This window comes from Arvicola amphibius, chromosome 11 (assembly GCF_903992535.2).
Source record: "Arvicola amphibius chromosome 11, mArvAmp1.2, whole genome shotgun sequence".
Taxonomy (NCBI): Eukaryota; Metazoa; Chordata; class Mammalia; order Rodentia; family Cricetidae; genus Arvicola; species Arvicola amphibius.
Window position 1 is genome coordinate 42,426,825 of NC_052057.2, and position 23,257 is coordinate 42,450,081.

Consider the following 23,257-nt stretch of genomic DNA (forward strand, 5'->3'; position numbering starts at 1 on the left):
GCCTTTAATCCCAGCACTTGGGAGGCAGAGGTAGGTGGATCTCTGTGAATTCGAGGTCAACCTGGTCTACAAAGTGAGTTCCAGGACTGTCAGAACTACACAGAAAAACCTTGTCTTGAAAAACCTAAATAAATCAATAAACAAACAAACGAACAAACGCAGTGGAAACTGACGAAAGAAGAAACCCAGCAGCACCTCTACATGCATGCAGACAGACAGAGCACACCCATGAATATCGGGAGCCTTAACCCAAATCCAACCAAAGCTAAAATTCTAAGACCTTTCTCTTTAAGCCTTTTTAATTTTTTTCCGAAGTCAGTCAATTTATTTTTGCTCTATTTTGGAAACTAAATAGAGTTTACCATGTATTTTAGCCACTAAGCATAAATTATCTATCTGCTTTCAAAACTGACAAGAAAATTAAAAAGAAATATCTAGAGCTTTTTGCTCCATCTGCTGCGAGAATGAAGACCATTCTCAGCAATCAGACTGTCGACATCCCAGAAAATGTGGACATCACTCTGAAGGGGCACACAGTCATTGTGAAGGGGCCCAGAGGGACTTCAATCACATCAATGTAGAGCTGAGTCTCCTCGGAAAGAAGAAGAAGAGGCTCCGGGTTGACAATGGTCGGGTACCAGAAAGGAGCTGGTCACTGTCAGAACCATCTGTAGTCATGTTCAGAGCATGATCAAGTGTTACGCGGGGCTCCCGCTACAAGATGAGGTCCGTGCTTGCTCACTTCCCCATCAAGAGAATGGGTCTTTGGTTGAAATCCAAAATTTCTTGGGTGAAAAATACATCCACAGGGTTTGGATAAGGACAGACATTGCTCGTTCTATCTCTCAAGCCCCAAAGGATGAATTAATTTTTGAAGGAAATGATCTTGAACTTGTTTCAAACTCGGCAGCTCTGACTCAGCAAGCCACAACAATTAAAAACAAGGCTATCAGAAAGTTTTTGGGCGGCATCTATATGTTTGAAAAGGGAGCAGCGCAACTGCCTGATGAGCGATGCCTAAGTTACCCAGCTCCAGAAACAAGATCCTGAACTTTAAGTGTGATTTGGGGTGTCTTTTGGGACAAGAAAAGACTTATATTGAAAAAAAATATCTAGAACAAAGAGCAATGATGTCGGGCTAATCTGTGTGCCAAGTTTAATGAGCCAAGTTGAACTCTAATATAATTGCTATTTTCAAGTTTTTTAATTTCATAAAATGATTCACTAATACAGTCTATTATAGAATATCCTGACAACTAAAGTCCACACATGCATAGTTATACAACATTAAATTTCTACAGGAATAATTTATTGTGGACATAGTTTTCTATGACTTGTGCTCTGAGTTAATGACTTGTTCTGAGAAATTTCCAAGGCAATGAACAGAGCTCATCTGAACAATGTAATAATATTCAGTAGTGGACTGCATATAACGCATTCATCCACAACTATTAATGAACACTTTTACACCTTCCAATTTTCAGACTTTACAGGATACAGTGCAACAAAAACAGATGCCCCTTTCATCATGCCTTTTTTTGATTTTTTGTTTGTTTTTTGTTTTTTGTTTTTCGAGACAGGGTTTCTTCTGTAGCTTTTGGAGACTGTCCCGGAACTAGCTCTTGTAGCCCAGGTTGGCCTCAAACTCACAGAGATCCACCTGCCTCTGCCTCCCGAGTGCTGGGATTAAAGGCGTGCGCCACCACCGCCCGGCTCGTCATGCCTTTTTTTGAGATAGCATCTCACTGTTTAGCCAAATTGTCCTCAAATTTGAAATTCTCCTGCAGGAGGCTCCTGTGTGTTGGATTTGCAGGTGTGCAACACCGTGCCCTGCATTCAAGTATTTCCACACAATTAGAATACAGAGTGTATCAGTAAGGCAACAAAATATTCTGTTAACTCTTTATCTGCTTGCCTAAAGGAGGGCTTCGATGGCTCACGCCCCTTCTGAGCCAACACAGCTTCTCCTGCACAGAGCGCACCCAGTTCCTGCAGTGGCCCATCCAGGGCAGTGCAGACTAACCCTGGGAGCAGTTTGTCCTTCCTCCTTTGCTTCACTTCTTCCCAACCCCCCCCCTCTCTCTCTCTAATATCTCTCTCTCCTCTCTCTCTCTCCCCTCTCTCCCCTCTCTCCCCTCTCTCTCTCTCTCTCTCTCTCTCTCTCTAATCTCTCTCTCTCCTCTCTCTCTCCTCTCTCCTCTCTCTCTCTCTCTCTCTCTCTCTCTCTCTCTCTCTCTCTCTCTCTCTCTCTCTCTCTCTCTCTCTCTCTCCTGCACTTGTATGTACCAGTAGCCAGTTGTTCAGAACGTCAGGACACACCTCTCCAGTGCTGGTTCTTCTGCACTCAGATCCGGGGAATGCCTAAGAAGTTTTGGCAGCCATCAGCGGGTGCTGATTTCCAAGTCATCTAAGACCCAAAGGTCAGGGGCTCTCTTTTAAGCAACGGCACTCGTCCCTAAGCCAAGCCACCGTGTTCATTACAAGAGAAGACTTGCATTCTGTTTTTATTGGCCGAAAGAAAACCCTACCATGCTTGGCTTCTTGCATGGTCTATAAATAGATGTTCTCATTCAGCAGAAAGGAAGCAGAAATACGATAAGTTTTACATAAGGTTCAGGGTCACCGTGGAACACCCGCACCAAGTCTCTCTGGCATTGCAGCAAGCCTTAGCCACAACTCCCCGCCTGTCAACTGTGGAAGAAAACTGTAAGAGAACCGGTGTCCAAAGAGATCAGAGAGTATTTTTAGACTTCTGTGGAGTCAAGCATGTTCCTTTTAGGTGTGGGTTTCACCTATTAAAATTCAATGATCAGTTTTCCAAATTTCATTTAAAAAAAAAAAAAACCTTTTGGAAATACTCACAGTGCAAAGCACCTGCAGGGTGGGATGTGGGGGTCCATGGAGCCCCTGTAAGCAGGATCATCTGTTTGAATCCATCCCAGCTCTGATTTCGTTAGTGTTCCTACCTGTTTCCTGTTGTGCCCTGGGTCTTCCCAAGTCACAGGTTGTAAAGGCTCCTGCTGTCTGGCCTGCTAGCCCTGGAGGAATGCTCACCCTTACACACGGCCAGTGAGCACAAATGCCAGGTAATGAGTCAGGCAGGGGCAGCTGAAGATGACATTCCCTGTTTGTGTCCAAGGAAATTTGTTGAACATTATTTCCTACAGGGTTGGATTTAGTTTCACTATGCCAAAGAAATCAAGCTTTCAGAGATTTTGTAAATAGTTTTCTTATAAGGGTGTAAACAGGGCTCAAGTTTCTCAGTTCAATGCTTTATTTGTTTTTAAATGGTTCAGACGGGAAATGGCTCAGGGGGTAAAGACACTTGCAAGACTGGCAACCTGAGTCTATTCCTGTAACTCCTATAAAGGCAGATGGAGAGAGCCAGCTCCACCAGATTGTCCTCTACCCTCCAGTGTGTGTTATGGCATTGATGCACACACACACACACACACACACCAGTAATAATAACTAAAAAAATAAAATTATTTTTAAGAGACTGGGTTCTTTTCTGAATTTTCAGACTGACATTCAGATCAGATTCCTTATTCTTGGGACACTGTTATACAATGTCCTTCACTGTGACATAGAAGTAAGTTGAAGGCTTTGTAGACACAAGGCCTTAGGTTTATTCCCCTGCACCAAGTAAATATACAGTATGTAATACCGGCAACTCTCTCTTGAGAAGACCAAACCCAGTCCTCAGGTGCTTTCTTTTGGGAATGCCTTTCTGACTCAAGCTTCAGGCTTCCAATGCACACTAATATCACTTAATAAACTCAGACTATGCTTCAGAATACATGTGTATATGTATAACAGAACTGAATGAGAATCAAGTTTGAATCAGATTTCCAAATGCACATATGAAATTAGAGATAACTTTAAAAATATACTAGTAGATCCAAGTAGATTTTTGACTGTGATTCTGGTTTATTCTAAAGAATCTAGGCACCTGCCACATTTTAGAACACTCGTATCTTATAAGCAAATGCTTTTAAAAATTCTCATTGTGTTCTGAAGCATCGGCTCAGTGCCATTCAGTCTCATGTGCTGTTTACTTAAGGTGATTGCACTGAGGCCAGGGGTGGTGGCGCACACCTTTCTTTTGATCCAAGCACTCGGAAGGCAGAGTGAAGACAGATCGTTGTGAGTACGAGCCCAGTCTGTTCCTCCAAGTGAGTTCCAGGACAGCCAAGGCTGTTACAGAGAGAAACATCCTCTTGAAAAATAAAACAAAACAAAAAGAAGAAGAGGAAGAGGTAGAGGAGAAGGAGGAGAAGAAGAGGAGGAGGAGGAGGAGGAGGAGGAGGGAAGGAGGAGGAGGGGAGGAGGAAGAGAGGAGAGAAAAAAAAGAGAGAGTAGGTAGGAGAGGGGAGTATGTACGGATTCAGTTGGATCTTCTAAGTCATCCTCCTAAGCCTCTCTACTCCTCCGCATACCTCTCGACTCCATCCTCAGCCTCCCCTCCTCCGCACTCCCCGCGCCTACGCCTTCTCGTCCTCCTTCCCTCTCCTCCTTCCTCCTCCTCCTCCGCACTCCTCCTCCTGCCACTCCTCACCGCCTCATCCTCCGCCTCCTCAGAATGAGGTAAAAGATTATGCTGTTGTCAAGACAGTGTTTCACTTTATAGCTCAGGCTGCCTTCAGTCTCACAGAGATCCTCCTGTCTCTTCCTTCTGAGTGTTGAACTTAAAATGATTTTTATTATTTCATAATAAAAAGAAAAACTGCATATGAACACACACAGAGATGAATGGGGATGTCAGGTGTTAACACAGTAGGAACAGTGACTCATTTCATTCCTGTACAGGGACACTGAGGTTGCAGCTACAGTTATTACTCATTTTCTATTATGGAGATGTGACAAACACCGGCCTCCAAACTTTGGACACTTCCACTCTATGGTCAGGAAATCGAAGGCATAGAGTTGGCTACTAACTTACCCACGCTCACACAGCATTTAAATGACAGTGCAGAAGCCACTGTTGGGGGATTTCAGAGTGTGAGCCAGCCTATGTGAGGCTGCCAGGTCTCCCGGCTGGAGCCTTTAATACCAGCCCCTGGGAGAGTGGGACAATACTGTTGTGAGTTTGAAGTGAGCCTTGGTAACACCGTGAGTTCAAGTCCTGCCTGGGCTACATCGCAAAACCCTGTCTCCAGCAGACAATAAAGAGCAGGAACAAGTTGGCAACAGTAATCCTAAAATACTAATGCAGTTGACAGCAGAGAGAAATGACCTGGCCATACAGTGCTGGGGACTGAACTCAGGGCTTCGTGCATGCTGGAAAACTACTCTACCAATTGAGCGACATCCCCAGACCCTCATGTGTTTTTGTTTTGTTTTGTATTTTCTGTAATGTTCAGGAATTCAAAGTGAAAGTGTGGTGAGCTTGTTAAAATAGATAAGCAAAAGATTGCTGTTCATAATCTGGTCACGGCAACGCTTTCCAAATGACAGGTCTTGGCTCATTTTGTCATTAACTGTGTTTTGTTTGCAAATTCAGAAGTTTTTTTTTTTATTTGAAAAGATACAATGTAACAAAAGAGAATACAAACTAGGAATGCATTCATTCATAAATCAAGAGTTTTGTGTGTCGCGAAGCTTTGTTTACTGATGTATGTAGGTGTGTGTGCTGGATTACCTTGGAAAACGTGCTTCTGACTCTGGGTTTAGACTTTCAAAGGCTTGAAAGCCATCACATTTATTTACTTGTTTCTTTGAAAATGCTCCTAGGACAAGAACATTTCATGGCAATCAGATATTAAACTGAAGGGACTCCACTTATGCTTACATGAAAGAAACGTTACTGAAATCTTTAAGGTACGAAACTCACTAAATAGTCAATGACTATTGACCATCTTGACATGTCTACAATTAAAAGAAAAAGTTAATGCTAGCCAAACAGTCTGTAAATGAAATATTGCCTTCTTCTCCTGTTTATCCTACTTGTAGAAACCCTATTACATCCACTGAACAAAAGTGAATTGAACTTAAAAACTTCATCTCATACCATATACTAGACCACAGGTTTGCTATTAACTTAGGATAGATATATGTAGGTAATATTTAGTCCTTGATGCTAGGAGTTTGAGATTTATAAGAGACACTTTTATGAGAGTATGGAATTAACAGTACTAACAGGCACTTTTGCCTCACAGCAAGCTAATGTTCTCTATGTCTCAGCAGAGCCTCTGCTGGGCTCATCTCTACTTTTTTCATCCTGCTTATTTTATAGTTTATCAGGCACATGACTTTGTCACATCTGCAGGTCCTTATGCAAGCCTGGCTGTTTGGGGAGCTGGTATAAACTAGTAGGCTCCAGCAGCGGCCACAGCGTTTTCCTGTCCATCTGTGGCTCCACCCCAATCGAAACGGGCACTGTTGAAAATGGACCAGAGCTCTCACACACAGTCACAATAGTGATAAATGAAATGGAAAGAAATTGTTTCTTATCACAGTAATTACTGTGTGTGTGTGTGTGTGTGTGTGTGTGTGTGTGTGTGTGTGTGTGTGTGTGTGTGTGTAGGTTGTACATGTGAATGTAGAGGTTAGAGAACAACTTGCAAGAGTTAGTTCTTCATCGTGTGGGCCCTGGGAGTTGAACTTGGGTGATCAGGTTTAGCACAAGTGCCTTTTCCCTGTGATCCATCTCACCAGTCCCTAGAAGAAAATGTTTTGAAATCTAGGGTTACTAGACAAAAACCAAACCAAACCAATGACACTTACCACTGTACTTCTCCTTTCAGAAGCCCTGCTCTTATTTTCAGGTAACAAGAATCTATACTTTCTCATTGTTTCTCATTGTTTTTCCCACTGTGCTTTGCGGTTTCCTAGTTAGTTGAATGTTTGACCTTTTTAACTGTCTTCCTTTTTTAGGCAAAAAGAAAAAGAAAAAGAAAATGTGAAGTTTGCTTCTTGGAAAGAATGCCTCGCCTCCTCTAAGGCTATGAGTGTGCCTTGCTCTGCAGCCCTTCTCTGTCTGGAGCCTCCCTGACTGTAGGGTCATCCTGTGCTCGGTCACTTGTCATGAAGAGGCATGTAAGGATCAGAGAGTCTATGTGTCCCACATTTATGGCTTATCACCCAGTAGAAGAGGGATAAATTCTTGTACAGAGAGCCAAACCAGGACATTTGTGTGAAGTTCTCACTATTGGACATTACCACTTAAAGACACATATTTAGATCCAGGCCTGGTGATAGTCATCATAACCTTTGTCAATTGGTGGGTCAACATAGGAGAATTACTGAATCTGGGATTTTGAAACCAGTGACCATTTGGAATGGGGAGAGTACCCATGCAGGCTCTGAGGCGCTGTTCTTCATGGGGACATTTTTATATTGATAATAACAGAAATAAAATAATGCCATCAAAAATAACCTCCACAGTATTTTCATATAGAAAGCTGGTGCCTCTGTGGTCCTGGGTGTCTTATGCTCTTTGTTGTTGTTAGGGCTGGGCACCAACACAGGGCTCGGCCCCAACCAGTGCCTTTGCATGAAGGATCAAGAAGACAAAATCAATAAGTTGTTCCCCAGAAATGTCCTTTAGCAAGGGCACACTTTTCCCTAAAAAGATAATTCTTAGTAGAAAAGGAAAAAAAAGTTTCTATTTCCCAACCTCCATGAAAACTCTTTATAAAGCAAGAGTAGAAAACAGAAACACAAGGACATGCAACTTCCAGAAAACCCGCGGTGCTGGAGTACCAGGCCTGCTGGGACGCAGCGTGACTGACTTCTCTTTACTCTCTCTCCATTCTCCTGGAGAAGTGGCTTTACTGGGTCTTTTTTTATGAGAAATTTCTGCCAATTCTCATTTTAACAAACTATTTAAAAGAATATTTTACAAATAGTATGGCTTTATTTTATTTTTTTTTTTTTTTGAGGCTAACGATCACTAAGTAGCTCACATTGGCCTTGAACTCCAAGTTCTCCTGCCTCAGCCTCCACAGTGCTGGGCTTACAGGCTACATTACACCCGATGAAGGAATTGTATCTGTGGATAAGTGCTGAATTTGGTCCAGTGTTCCCCATTTGTGTCCTGTTCCCATGGTTTCTTTATAACAGTAGGCTGTTGTCCATGCTGCATCTGTCTGTCTGTCTGTCTGTCTGTCTGTCTGTCTATATATATCTCTCTGCTTGATTGTTGGTTGTGACAAGGTCTCCTGTAACCCAGGCTAGGTTGAACTCCTCCTGATCATCCTGCTTCCACCTTCCAAGTGTTGAAATTACAGGTGCTCATTGCTGCTATTTCTAAACTGGGGGGGGGGGTGTTGTTTGTTTGTTTGCAGAGAACAGAATTAAAAACTCACAAAATAAAAGCAAGCAAGCAAACAAAGCAAATGAGTTAAACCAGACAAAATGTGTCGCTAAACTACTAAAAAACAAAACAAAATAATAAATTCCCTGAGTGGCATCTTTGCCCATCTCTGCCCAGTTGCGTTCCCCCGAATCTGAAACACCCTCCTCACAACCAGTATGTACTTAAAGCAAAACATTTTAATCAAATTCACATGCAGATTAGATGGGCTCTGACCAATTTCTCTTATCATCATTGGCCAGAGCTGTGCTTCTGCCATGCTTTATAGAGTTTTAGAATAATTTGCTTTGATGCACCTTTCATATCATTGTGAAATATAACCTTTAAAAATATATTTTAGAAAGCAAATTCCCTATCTTCTTATTAACTTGTGAAAGCATTAGTCAGTAGAAGTTTTTAAAGTTACTTACTTTGTATTTTTTGGCTTTGAAATTCGTCTTATATTCCTATTGTATTGGAAATTGGGGAGGAACTACAATTAAATTGTACCTATATTGTTAAGCAATTTGACTTTTTAATCCCAAATATTTTGAACAAGTCTGAAGTCTGTATCATCTGTAGTTACTTTCAAGGTGTCTCATGGAGACAATAAAATCAAAATTAGTAAGAGTGATCAATGCCCCCAAAATGTGGTAAAATTGAAAATACTTTTTGAGGTTTTTTTGGGGAGGGGGAGTTTACAGATAACCTTTGAAAGAAGGGTCAGCAAGATGGCTCAGCCAGTGAAGGCTCTTGTAGCCAAGTCTGAATTTGATGCCCTGACTTACCAGTAAGAAAGTGAGAACCAGTTCCTGACAGCTGTCTCTGAGCACCACACACTCACCATGGCACAAAGGTGACCCTATTACACACACACACCACACAAACACACAAACATATACAACATACACCACACACACACAAACATACACCACACTACACACACACACACACAACACGCATGCCACATACATAAACACAATAATAATAAATGAAATATAAATAATAAATGAAAGATAAAAATTAAAGCACTTCTAGAAATTAATGATACAGCAGAAAAAAAGCTAAATAGAGAACTTAAAGGAATTTTTAGAAAAGAAAGCAAAAACTGTTTTTAAAGTAGAGAAAAAAACAATTGGTCATCAGTCTAAATAATACAAGATCCAAATAGTGAGCATTGAAAAAATGAGGAGCAACTGGCTATGCTACTGAACAGCTGGGATCCCTGGTGGCAGAAGGAAGGTCAAGAGTTCAAGACATCCTGGGGTACTACAGGGTGAGCTCAAAGTCAGCCTAGACACACAATAACAAAGAAACTAAATAAGTAAATGCAAAACCAAAATAACATATAAAATGGAGAGAAGAGAAAGTGAGCAAACATCATGGCAGTAAGTGACTCGCATAAAATGTTGGCGAGGCGGAATTTCCAAAGGGATGCTGAAGGAATAGCAATGGTGAGCTGGGGATGGTGCACCAGGGCATCAGGCTCCAAGGAAAAATTTGTGAGAAAGGAACCAGCAAAAAGGAAGGGAGGGAGCTGAGCCTCCAAGACATAAACACTGGTTCTTTGGAGACGAGAGGTGGCAAAGCAATAGGTTAGCCAATTGTGTCTGGCCAAAGGGAAATGCTCAGAGATGGGTGTTTCAAGCTTTTGTAAAATGCCTGGAAAATTAATTGAGTCTTTTGTTGATAGAATTTTCTTTTATAAGAATTAAAACTAAAAGGTGGAGTTTTTTTTTTTTCCAGAAGAATGAATATACTGTATACTCTTAAAGTATCTAGACTGAGATGCAGTACCCAAGACCAAGTCTTCAATCAGTAATATCTTAGGGGCTGAGGAATAGAACAAAGTTCAATTCCACTCCAAAGACTTAGTTCTTGGTTTTAGAGTCCTTATTACATATGCACGGCATTGTATCACTCTGTGTGTGTGTGGGTGGGTGAGAGAGAGAGACAGAGACAGAGACAGAGAGACAGACAGAGACTCTCTCACTGGGCTCTGGGCTCACTGATCAGGCTAAGTTGGCTGGCCTGATGCCCTTGTATCTACCTCCCCAATGCTGGAGTAGCAGGCACAGGCCACCATACCTGGTGTTTTGAAGGGCTTCCTGCCTACTAAGTAAGTTCTTTACCTGATAAGCAACGTCCTCAAGCCCATTTTGTACTTCTGCTAACTTCCTTCTCATTCCTTCTTAAGCAGCACCTCCCAGCCAACTCTTCCTCATGTTCCCCTTTAATTAACTACAATTACACTAAGATGTTGTCATGTCACAGTTAAGAGCATGAACTTTAGAACTGGAAATATTGAGTTGAATGCTAACTTGACTCTTTATTTGCTATATACTTCTGCTGAGTTGCAAAATATAGCATAATAGTGTCTGTCTTAAAGGGGTAATGAGAGGGTTCAATGAAACCATATAGAGAGCTGCCATGTTCTCGGCAAGCCCTTAATTACAACTAAGCTTCACAAGCCTTTACTGCTAAAGCCTTATTAGGCATGAGATTGATTTATTAGTATTTCCTGCTTTTTGAAACTAATCTCTGGATAGTTATTGGATCATAAAATTAATTCACTGGATCATTATGAACATCTTAAGACCTGAAAGAAAACACCAATGAGTAAACCCACAAACTTTGTGCAAAGGGCTTGATTTCGGTGTTCAATACATGTTGGCCTGGATGCTATTTGGACGTAGTGATGACTCTTGCCTTTTAAATAAAAGCAAAGTTATAGAAAGATATATAGAAATGTTGTAAACAGTTGTATAAATTGCTCAAAGTCTTTTTTTCTTTCAGATTAAGACAGGATCTCTGTTTTTTTTTTATTTGTTGTGGTTGGTTGGTTGGTTAGTTATTTTTAAAGACAGGGTTTCTCTGTGTAGCCCTGGCTGTCTGATGAGGGCCTATAATTCCAATGCTCCTGAGGCAGAGGCAGGCAAATTTCTGTGAGTTCGAGGTCAGCCTGGTCTATAGACCAAGTTTCAGGACAGCCAAGGCTACACAGAAATATCCTGTCCTTGGGGAAAAAAAAAACATAGGATCTCACTATGTAGTTCTGGAACTCACAGAGATCTGCCTACCCCTGCCTCTCAAATGCTGGTTAAAGGCACACACCGCCATGCCTGCCTCAAATTCTTTGCTATAATGGTAATTATATATTCATAAAAATCCAAGGTCAAGTCCACGTTCCATCAAGAAAACATCTGATTCTCAAAACTACAGATGTCCCAAATGTACTTTTTGTATTCTTTGGAATTCTAGTTCATTTTTCTTTTAATCCTGAAAAATCAAATTCTGAAGTTTATATATTTAGTTCATAGAAGGTCTTTGTTAAAATCTTCATATTTTAGCTGGGCATGGTGGCATATTCCTATAATCCCAGCACTCTGGAGGCAGAGGCAGGTAGAGCTCTGTGAGTTCAAGGCCAGCCCTGTCTACATAGCAAGTTCAGGCCAGGCAGGACTATCTAATGAGAAATTGCCTTAATCTCCCACCTTCCCCACCCCAAAAAGCATATTATGATAAAAGAAGACCTATTCCCATCACTAGACCCAACAATTCTCCAGTAAATGAATTAGGGCTCCCAGTAGAAATGAATAATTCCACAGCGCAGGAAGGAAAGTATGCAATGAGTCTGAAGACAGATTTCAAAACTCATACACCAAGTTGAAGAGGTCCCAGTCACTAAATTAGGAGCAAATTAAGACTCAAACATTTAGAAAAATAAGTTACTCTAAAGTCAGGGCAGGAAATACAGAAAACAAGCCAAGAGCATTTGATAAAAACAGAAATCCAAGTATTAAGATGTAATAAATGAGGAGTACATTAGAACATACAAAAGCCACGGCTGAGGATGCAAGTTAGTGACATAGGATACTTCTCGGTACACACAATGCCATGAGTTTTATCGAAACAGTGCAAAAGAAGATAAAAGACCTGAAAGCAGTGTGAATGATAAAGCCGCAGCAATCTGAGCAAAATGTCAGAGTTCAGTATGGCAGTGTAGGCCTGCAGGCCAGGCACTCAGCATGTCAGGCAGAAGGGATCTGAGTTCCAGACCAATCTGAGCAACAGTCGGCTGGGCAACAAAGTTTTCTATGGAACAAGTAACTGTGAGTCTTTAGTGAGCTAACGGGAGGGAACTGGTCAACAAGCAGAGAAAGGCCTGGGGTTCGCTTGCCAGGTAATAGTAGTGAAGGAAAACCATTTTTTTTTTTTTTGGTTTTTCAAGACAGGGTTTCCCTGTAGTTTCTAGAGCCTGTCCTGGAACTAGCTCTTGTAGACCAGGCTGGCCTCGAACTGAGAGATCCACCTGCCTCTGCCTCCCAAGTGCTGGGATTAAAGGTGTGCGCCACCACGGCCCGGCTCAGAAAACCATTTTCAAATTCTACCTGTGCACACCTGTCCTGGAGCTGGGGCTTGGCTCCTCTTGTCCCTCCCTCTCTTCTTGAGGGCAGGTCAGACTTAATGGAATTCAATGAACAGGGTACAGAAAAGACATGGTAGCCCTGGACAAACCTTAACCAAGTGATAGGGCTAATCTTAATGTCATCCATCTGTGGGTGAATGTGTTGAGAAAGGCACCTCCCTGCAGGGCAGACATTTCCCCAAAGCAGAGTTTGGTTTAATTAGGAGAAAACCATTAAATAAAACCAAGTTGTCACATTCTGAATGCTGCCAAGGTCATGAAAAACAAGGAAAAAGCCAGGGGTGCTGGTGCACACCTGTGATCCCATCAGTTGGGAGATGGAGGCAGCAGATTGTGGGATCAAGGGTTCACACTGGGCTACAGAGAAAGTTCAAGTAGCCTGAGCTACATAGGGAAATTTTTGTCTCACAAAACAAACAAAAAACTCACATGCACACAAAATAAAAGCAAAAACTGTCATAGGTCAGAGGAGACAATGACCCATAACCAAATGTAATTTGATATCCATGACTGGATCCTTGATCACTTAAAAGAAGAAAGGAAGAAAGAAAGAAAGAAAGAAAGAAAGAAAGAAAGAAAGAAAGAAAGAAAGGAAGGAAAGAAAGAAGGAAGGGAGAGGAGGGAAGGGGAGGGAAGGAAGGAAGGAAGGAAGATCCCATCCAACACAATCAGTCCAAGTAAGTCCACATCAAGCAAGCCAAGCTGGAGCTTGGCTGCTAGAAGGTTCCTCTAACCCGCACTGAGCTCCAGGTTCATCCCCAGTGCTGTACAAATGGGCAGAGGGAGCTGGAGCGATGGTTCTTGGTTAAAAACAATTGCTGTCCCAAGGCTTCCTGTTCTTGCAGAAGATCTAGGTGCAGTTCCCAGCACTCACATGATGTGGTGCATAGCCTCCTAGGATGCCAGTTCCAGGGAATCCAGTGCCTTCTCCTGGCCTCAGAGGGTACCTGTACACAGATACATACATCCAGACAAACACACATACACAATAAATAAATAAATCTTTACAAATAACCCTCGCTTGTTGGTGTTTATACTCCCTCAGCAGTAAGAAGGTAAAGGAGGGAGAACAGGAAGTTCAAGGCCAGTCTGGGGTGCGAGGGAACTTTTGGATAAATACGTGGGTTGAATAAGGTTGGCAGCATCCATGCACAGTGCTCTGTTCTCCCTGGTCAGGCTGTAAAGGTCTTCTGGAAGACAGTAAATTGCTGGAAAAGCAAATGAGGAATCTAAAGAAAGATGTTGGCTGGTAAAATCTGTAGTGAGGAGGTGAGCAGGCCTGCTTTTCATCCTGCCTGGCTCCTGCAAAGCTAGCTTTACACCCGAAATAACAACACACAAATTGTATTTATTTAAACACTGCCTGGCCCATTAGCTCTAGCCTCTTACTGGCTAACTCTCACATCTTGATTAACCCATTTCTATTAATGTGTGTAGCACCACAAGGTGGTGGCTTACCGGGAAGATTCTAACCTACGTCCATCTTGGGCCGGAGCTTCATGGTGACTGCCTCACTGCCTCCTTCCTCCCAGCATTCTGTTCTGTCTTCCCCGCCTACTTATGTTCTGACCTATCAGGCCAAGCAGTTTTCTTTATTAATTAACCAATGAAAGCAACAGATAGATAGAAGACCCATCTACAACATTTCCCCTTTTTCTGTTTAAACACAAAAGAAGGCTTTAACTTTAACATAGCAAAATTACATATAACAAAACAGTTATCAAGTAAGAATTAGTTACAATATTTATATCTATTTCATCTTTTATCATAACTAAGGAAAACAATATCTATCTATTCTTCAGCTCCATCAAAGACTCCAGAAGGATATAATATTACCTAAGTAAACAAGAAGTAAGAAACTTCCAAAACTCTAGAAATGACAGAGACATCTCGCTGTCTGAACAGTCACCCAAAGTTCTTTTGTACTGTTGAGGCATCCATCTTCAGCCTACAGGCCCATAACATCCAGCAGACATTTCCATGAAGCAGGAAATTTCAAAGACATTCAGTCACTTTTTTCTGTGTCCTGCAGCATGTCTCGCAGACTCTTTCATAAGAGTCAGGAACCCTGAAAGACCATCTTACCTTTAGGCAAGTTCAGCAGTCCTCTTTCTGCATATTCTTTGTGTCTAGTTTATGCAGCAGTCCAGGCAAGAACAGTTTCTATCCCAAATGGCTAACCAACTCCATAAGGAGCCTTTTCGATGCCCATCTTCCTTTTGAAGTAGCTGGTGTTGCCAGGAGCAAACGTGTGTCTCATTGTCATGAAAAGCCCTAAATTATTAAAACATTAAATGCCATATTCTGTAGTTTTTGAAAGATATGAAGAATGCCTATCTGAAATATATCTATGCACATCTAGAAAATCTAACATGACTACAAGCTTGACTATTATCAATGATTATCCATTAACAACCTATATTTATTACATTTTTAAATGAACTACACAATCATAATACCTTAATCAAGAGCAGAAATACATATACATATAACAAAATTGACCTTAAATCTCTATCAATAAAGCAAAATCTATACCAATGCAGATTATTCATATCTATATCATATCCCCCTTTAAATGTAAAAGAACATTTGTAAACAATATTTGGGAATATGAGTGCAGTTTTTTCTCTCCAAACTGCTTTGTGCTGAATGGGGGTGCTGTTATTCAGGTCTTTCATGGTATAACCTACATGCTAGATTCATCTCAGTCAGCAGTTGAGCAAAGTAATTTTTTGAGGGTGTTCACAGCAACCTTTCAGGAGGGTGTGGTCTATCATACCATATTGGGATAGAAGCAATCCACAGAGTCTCATCCTCTGTGAAAACAAAAGAAGAAGTTTTCCAAAGCATTATAACCTTAGATCCAAATTTTGAAGTCAAGGTATTTTCAAAATATCTATCTTGGATTAGTTCAGCAGCATGTATAAACAAATATCTTTTAGCAGCTGTTGCTCCTTCCTCAGTATTCAAACAATTCAAAGAGAGCATAATAGCATACAATATCAAGATTCTCTGTATTTTCCATCTTTGTGCAGCTTTATTTTAACCTCTATTTCACTAATTTTTACTTTTATTTTTTGAGACATGTTTTCTGTATATCTTTGTCCTGGAATAACTCTGTAGACCAGGCAATCCTTGAACTTACAGAGATCCGTCTGTCTCTGCCTCCTAAGTGCTGGGATTAAAGGTGTGTGCTACAACACCTTGAACTCACAAAGATCTGTCTGTCTCTGTCTCCCAGGCATTGGAATTAAAGGTGTGTGTTACCACACCTTTAAGTCACAGAGGTCAATCTGCCTCTACCCTTTGAAGTCACAGAGGTCAATCTACCTCTGCCTCGCAAGTGTGGAATTAAAGGTGTGTACCACCACACCCAACTACTCCCTTTTTTTTCTTTTTTACTTTTAAGAACTTTAACCTTTAGCCGGTATATATTTTTAACACACTGTAAACCATTTAGAGGTTTTCTTTGTCTTTGAATCTCTCTTTACTGTATAGCTCTCTTTTTCTGACCACATGAGTCTTTAAGGAGAGGATTAAAGCCGTGGCTTTGCAGGCTGGATCCAGCCCATTCCTTAGCTTTCCAGCCTCATGGCAGACGTACCGGCTATAGCCATTTTTATTGCCACAACTCTATGGCATTTCAAGGTCCTTGCCAGCAAGCAAGCTGCAGCATTCTGCTCACAGACCGCACTCAGTCGGACTGCCTGCCTGAAAGAGTCAGAGTTTGCCCTGGCAGGATGGCCCAGAAAGCCGGCATTTTAAAATTGTGCAGCTTTTTTCCTGCTATGGCTGAAAACTGAAAAACATGTGTTCAGCTTTTCATCAGCACCATTTAAGTGTTTTGGGGCAGGACCTCTTAAAAGAGCTGCACGGTTTTACAGCTAAAGCTAAGTCAGGAAGCCTCTCTTAGATGAGAGTGCTTGCTTGCCTCTAGCAAGCAGAGCAGACCCGAGAAATGCTGCTACCAAGAAAACATGCTTTGCTCTATTCTTTTCTGCCCACAATTACTTCCCAAGCTCTCTCAGGCTTTATGTGGATGCAGTTGTCCACACACTGGCACCATTTGTAGTGATGAATCGGGAATCCCAAAAGATCATTTCACCTTTACCCACCTACATCAAAAATCTATTTCATGGGCTTTCAGTTACAAGTAGATCCTGTATTCTTCACATTTTAATTGGCAGGTTACCCTTTTGATTCCTCTTCTGAAACCCAGGTTCTTGTGTGTAGCAGGCTACCAACCAGAAGAACGTTACAGATTCTTTAGGTTTTTGCAGGTGCCACTAAGGAACCAAGAAGTAAGATCACACCTCCTTTACTTCCTGTCCCACACTGGCTTGTGATTTTTGTCACCTCAAGTGCTAAAACCCCAGACTTGTAAAAATATAAAATCTTTGAACAGAATGCTGCTTGATCTAGTATCACAAGTGTGAGCTACCCTGAGATGACAGGCTGCACAATTTGGGTGTCACTGTTTATCTCAAAACTGTGAAGTTCCCTGAGCAGCTCTTGGGTTCTGTGTCACATCCCAATGCCTGTTTAGCTGTGGCTCTATTTCATTCCGTTTAACATGGGCGCATCATTTGATCATAAGAATTAGTTTATCTATTTCATAAGTAGAATTGTTTATTTGCTCTTTGACAACGTGACATGTGAACACTACAGCTTGATCATAAGCACCCCCGGGATCAGCTTGTCTCAATTTCTTCTCTGCCATATGAAGTCTGTTTGCCCCTCCCTCTTTCTCACTCTTTCTTCCTCCTTCCATTTTCCCCTCCCTCTCTCCTGATTCCTTTCTTACTCATTGTGACCTCAAGTTCATTCTTCTCAAGAAAACTCCTTGCTGGGTGGTGGTGGGCACAGGCCCTTAATCCCAGCTCTTGGGAGGCAGAGGCAGGCAGGTCTCAGTGAGTTGAAGGCCAGCCTGGCCTACAAAGCAAGTGTGGATTCCTTCCAGGTCCGTGTCATGAACACCCCCTAAACAGCATGAATACACACACACATGCACACACTAATATGATGATGATGAATTTTACTTAAAGAAATGGCCATTTTTCTTTCATATAGTTTATTTTTATTGCTATGCCATCCTTTATTTATGTTCATGGGAAGTTTACTTCTGGTGAGAAGTTTAAAATATTTAGTTAGGTATCCATTCTTGAGCAGTAGCTTCTTGGTTTTGAACTACGGCAGACGTGATCAGAAAGAACAAAATATCCCCCTACAGTAGCAATGCTGCAGGGATCTTTCTGGAATAAGTACTATGACACTAATGAGAGTCGAAGAGAGAAGACAGCTGGACTGAAGCCAGGATGCTCCTGAAAGGCTTCAACCCTTGGTCTAGTTTGTAGCTGAATTCTAATTGGTCTTAATAATAAAAACCTGAACTCAGATATCCCTATATAATTTACCCCTCTAAATGCTGAAAGATCAGAGAAGTAAGGCAGTCAGCCACTAGTTTTTACCTCTACAAAATCCTCAGACCAAAAGGGATAAGCTCCTGTCTCCTGCCTTATATTCCTCTCTCCACCCAGCCATATCCCTTCCTGTCTCTACCTCCCTAGTGCTGGGATTAAAAGGGTGAACCCCCCAAGTCCTGGAATCAAATGTATGAGATCCCAAATGTTGGAATCAAAGGCATGAGATCCAAAGTGATGAGATTAAAGGTGTGTGCCAACAATGCCTAGCCTCTATGGTTAACTAGTAGCTAGCTTTGCCCTCTGATCTTCAGACAAGCTTTATTTATTAGAGCACAAACAAAATATCACACTAGTTTATAGTCTCACTTTATATTTTAAAACCACAAGGCGGGACGGGCAAGCAAGCAAGTCTTTACAGAAGTTTATATGGCAGTCAGCAAGTTGTTAAGGGCAACAACCCATTGTTTCAGTTACTTCTCAGGGCATTCTGTTCCAGGTAGCAAAAGAAGTCATGCACGGCCAATAGGCAGTGCAAATGGTGCTTTAAGTGGTAGCACTAATTCTAATGTGTCCTAATAACAAAAAGCCACAGTCAGATATTTGGGGAAATGCCAAGAGATCAGAGAGATGAAGGAGCAAAACCACAGCCACCTTACCGCTCAAATTCCCAGCTGAAAGGAGATGGAGTTCCTGTTTCCTCCCACTTTATCACTTCCTCCCTCTGCTCGCTCAGCCATATCACTTCCTGTCTATACAAACCTCCAGACTTCTATGGTTAGTTAGTGGCTAGCTCCATCCTTTTTCAGGCAAGCTTTATTTGTACAAACAAGATATCACCACATTAAGTCACTAGATAAGCCAATAAATCAATATCCAATAACTGGTCTTCTCTACCTTATTCTACTTCAGTAAAAATGTGTGTTTAATCCCACCCAGAATCATTAAGAAAAAATATGCATACAACTGGCCTTCTATATCTGAGGAGTCCATGTGGTTTCAATGAACCGCAGTTCAAAAATAATCGAAACACACTGTGTAAGAACTGAGTATCTGCAGACCTTTCTTGTCAATATTCTCTAAACAAGATACTAGAACAACTCTTTATTTGCATAGCATTTATATAGCATTGGTTACTGTAAGTACTGCAGAGAATATTTACATAGCACAACACAGGGCTGTCAATGGATCAACAGGTAGAGGTGCTTGTCAGTGTAGCAGCCCTCACACTGAGGTGGGCCCCAAGACCTTAGCACTACTGACTCCATGACTAAAGTACCATTCAGGCCATAAAACTTAGCATGTAGACAGCATCACCTGCTGAAATGAAAACAAAGACCTCATCCATCCAAGTGCATGGTTCTGGGGTCTCTAAATGTATTAACCTTGGATTTTGGCTTCTGAAGTTCCCAGTGTAGTTCCAACTGCTAATAAAGACATTCTACTGGCTTAAACCTGTGTCTGAGTAGTTTTCTCTAGTGGTTACCTGACAACAGGCACCAAGCCTGATAACTTGAGCTCAATCCCCAGAACTCACATGGTAGATGAAGAGAATCAGTCCTCCCCAGTGTCCTATATACTGCACCTATCCTCACACAAAATAAATGCAATAAAAATTGTGTGTATAGATTACATGTAAATACATTCAATTACCCATATATGTATGTTTTGATTCAGTCCCCTGGGAAACGGGGTCAAAATGACCTCCTACCTCATCTGATCCGGCAAAGGCTATCCAGCCAATTATTGGTAATAGCCCTTTCAAATAAGCCAATCACAACCCCCCTTGCTTCTATGGCCTTCTCCTTTAAAAGTAGCCTGTACCAGCTAGTCGGGGTCTCTTGGCTTCCCGAATGCTGAGAGACCCTGTCATGACAGAATTAATAAAATCCTCATGCTTTTGCATCGGCTGTGGTGTGAGAGGTGGTCTCTGGGGGCGACTCCTCCTCAGTGTTTGGACTCTAGAGTCCAACAAGACAGGGTCTCACTATGCAGCCCAGGAACTTGGTGTAGAGACTAGGCTAGCCACAAACTCAGAGATCACTCTGTCTCTTGTTGTGGAATATTAGTTGAAGATGTGTTACACTGATTTATTCTGTGCAATATTTGTCTAATGATGCAAAGATGTGTTGCATTATTTTATGTTGCATTTGTTTAAGTTTGTGAAGCTGTGCTACTTGGCCTGTCTAAAACACCTGTTTGGTCTAATAAAGAGCTGAATGGCCAATACATAAGCAGGAGAAAGGTTAGGCGGGGCTGGCAAGCAGAGTGAATAAAGTGGGGGAGAAATATGAAAAAAGAGAGTCAAGGAGTGAGAAAAGAAAGAGGCCAGCCAGCCAGCCTCCCAGCCAGAACAGGAAGGAAAGAAAAGATGTACAGAACTAGAGAAAAGCAAAACCCCAGAGGCAAAAGGTAGATGGGATGATTTAAGAAGAGCTAGCTAGAAACAAGCCAACCTAAGGCTGAGCATTTATAAGTAAGAATAAGAGTCCCTGTGGTTGTTTGGGAGCTTGGTGGCGGGCCCCAAAGAGTAAGAGTGAAAGACAACAACAAGTACAGCCTCTGCTGAGACCAAACTGTGCAGAACCACGGCTGATTTCAGAATAGATTCTGATGGAAGTAGTGAAGGGAGGCTGTGCACTTGTTAAACCAATTCTACCTTCTGGGTTAAACAGCCAAGTCTTTGTGGGTTAACACATAATAGTTACATACAGTCCAAACTAGAAAGATGACAGTTGGGTTGATAAGTGGGTAACTAGTCGCCAACCCAGAAGCTCACCACATCACAGGGTTGAAATGTTAATGCAATTTGTCTCTAGACCTGTCCTCCCGTTCTGAGGTCAGCAGGTTGACCGGGTTGAAGTACCTGTTTTAGATTATGCCTCTCCAGCCATTGATTAGCTTTTCACAAAATTAGGCACAATTTGTCCAAGGAACTGTTTTTTTTTTTTTAACTCAAAAGTTATTTTAGGCATCCCATTTCTTGATCTCTTGAGAAAGAAAAACTATAGTCTCAATTAAGACAAGTTTAATTTATTTCCAAGTGTACCACTTTGGGAAGATTGAAAACAAGGGTAGTAGGTTACATATTCTTCTATTTTCCAGAAGTGAAGAATGCTTTTTTCCATCTTTCATAAAATTTCAAAGCAACATTTATTCAAGACAACTTAGTCAAAGTGCTGTGACAAAACTGATAAAAATCTAAAGTTTTTATTTAGCTGTGTGAACAAGTATCAAAGGAAAATTATCTGATCATTGTAGCACACTTGTAATCATAGCATCTGGAAGGTTGAGCCAGGAGCATCATAAACTGGAGGCCAGTCTGGTCTATACAGTAAAAGAAACCCTACCTCAGAAAAGGAAGGGTTTGTGTGTCTTGGATTGAGAATTCCATAGTGTTTCTACCCTAAGGGGAAAAAAATTCCTATGACAACCCTGGTTCACACACACAGAGAACAAAATGGCCACAGTGTAGTTTAAAGCTCTTGTTTGACTGCATCGCTATCGTCATCATCATCATCATCATCAATGTCATCTTTGTGTGTGAAGGTCCGAGTTGATATCATTATCATCTTTGTATGGGGGTCAGAGTTGACATTATCATCATCTTTGTGTGGGGGGTCAGAGTTGACATCATCATCATCATCTTTGTGTGTGGGGGTCAGAGTTGACATATTCATCTTTGTGTGTAGAGGCCAGAGTTGACATCATCATCATCTTTGTGTGGGAGGGTCAGAGTTGACATCAAGTGGCTTTCTACTTATTTTTTAATACTGTATGTATATGATATATGGTGGGTGTATAAGCTTGTTACAGCACACATGAGGGGGTCAGAGGACAAATTTCAGGAATCATTCCAGCCACTGAGGATTTAAGGAATCAAACTCAGATCACCAGGCTTTAGCAGCAAGTGCTTTCACTGAGTCAGCTTGCTGCTCCCACTTTAGTTTTTGAGACACTGTCTTGCACTGAACCTGGTGGTCACTGGTTGGGCTACCCTGACTGAGCAGCAAGCTCCAGGGATCTGCTCATATCTGACTCCCCAGTGCTGGAACTACAGGCATTCATTGCCATGCTCAGTTTTTACAGCAATGCTGGGGAACCTGAACTTGGGTTTGCATGGCAAACACTTTACCAATGGAACTATATTCTTAAGTTGATTTTAGAATTGGGTACCATTACTTCAATCCATAAATTACAGTAAATGATGTATTTGATGAGCTGAACAAAAGAGCTGGTCTTTTAGAGGAGCCTAGAGAGAGTAGAAACAAAGCACAAAAAGAAGATTAGTCATGCCAGTCACTTTTCTTCTATGGTAAAGATAGAGATTAAGACAAAATCTGTAGCATCAATAACAAAAATCCAGAAGCAGATATTGGGGTTCAACCTGAAGATCAGAAAAGCAAAGCAGGGGGACTGGAGAGATGGCTCAGAGGTTAAGAGCACTGGCTGCTCTTCCAGAGGTCCGAGTTCAATTCCCAGCAACCATATGGTAGCTCACAACCATCTGTACTGAGATTTGGCACCCTCCTCTGGGCGAATGGGCATAAATCGAGGCAGAATGTTCCATACATAATAAATAAATAAATCTTTTTTAAAAAAGAAAGAAAAGAAAAGCAGCCAACCACTGGCTCTTATCTCTACCTCAGAGTAGAGAATTGGGGCAAAATCCTTTTTCCACAAGTTCTTCAACTCCACACACCTGAGTTCCTATTTCTTCCCCTTTATAGTTCTCTCTCCACCCAGCCCTATCATTGCTGTTTCTACCTCCCTTGTGCTGGAATTAGAGACATGTGAAACCAAGTGCTGGGATCACCTCTCTTTTTTTTTTTTCTTTTTTCTTTTTTTGGTTTTTCGAGACAGGGTTTCTCTGCAGCTTTTTTAGAGCCTGTCCTGGAACTAGCTCTTGTAGACCAGGCTGGCCTCGAACTCACAGAGATCCGCCTGCCTCTGCCTCCCGAGTGCTGGGATTAAAGGCGTGCGCCACCACCGCCCGGCATCACCTCTCTTTTTGACAGATTCAATCTTGTGTAGCCCAGGGCGGCCTTGAACTCAGAGATCCATAAACAGTTGATAATAATAATTTTCAAGGACTAGAAATTTACATTTCAT

General features: G+C 41.6%; 1 pseudogene; it reads left to right on the forward strand.

Moving 5' to 3' along the window:
- Positions 1–464: 464 nt before the first annotated feature.
- Positions 465–1,050, forward strand: LOC119826014 (annotated as a pseudogene).
- Positions 1,051–23,257: the final 22,207 nt, after the last annotated feature.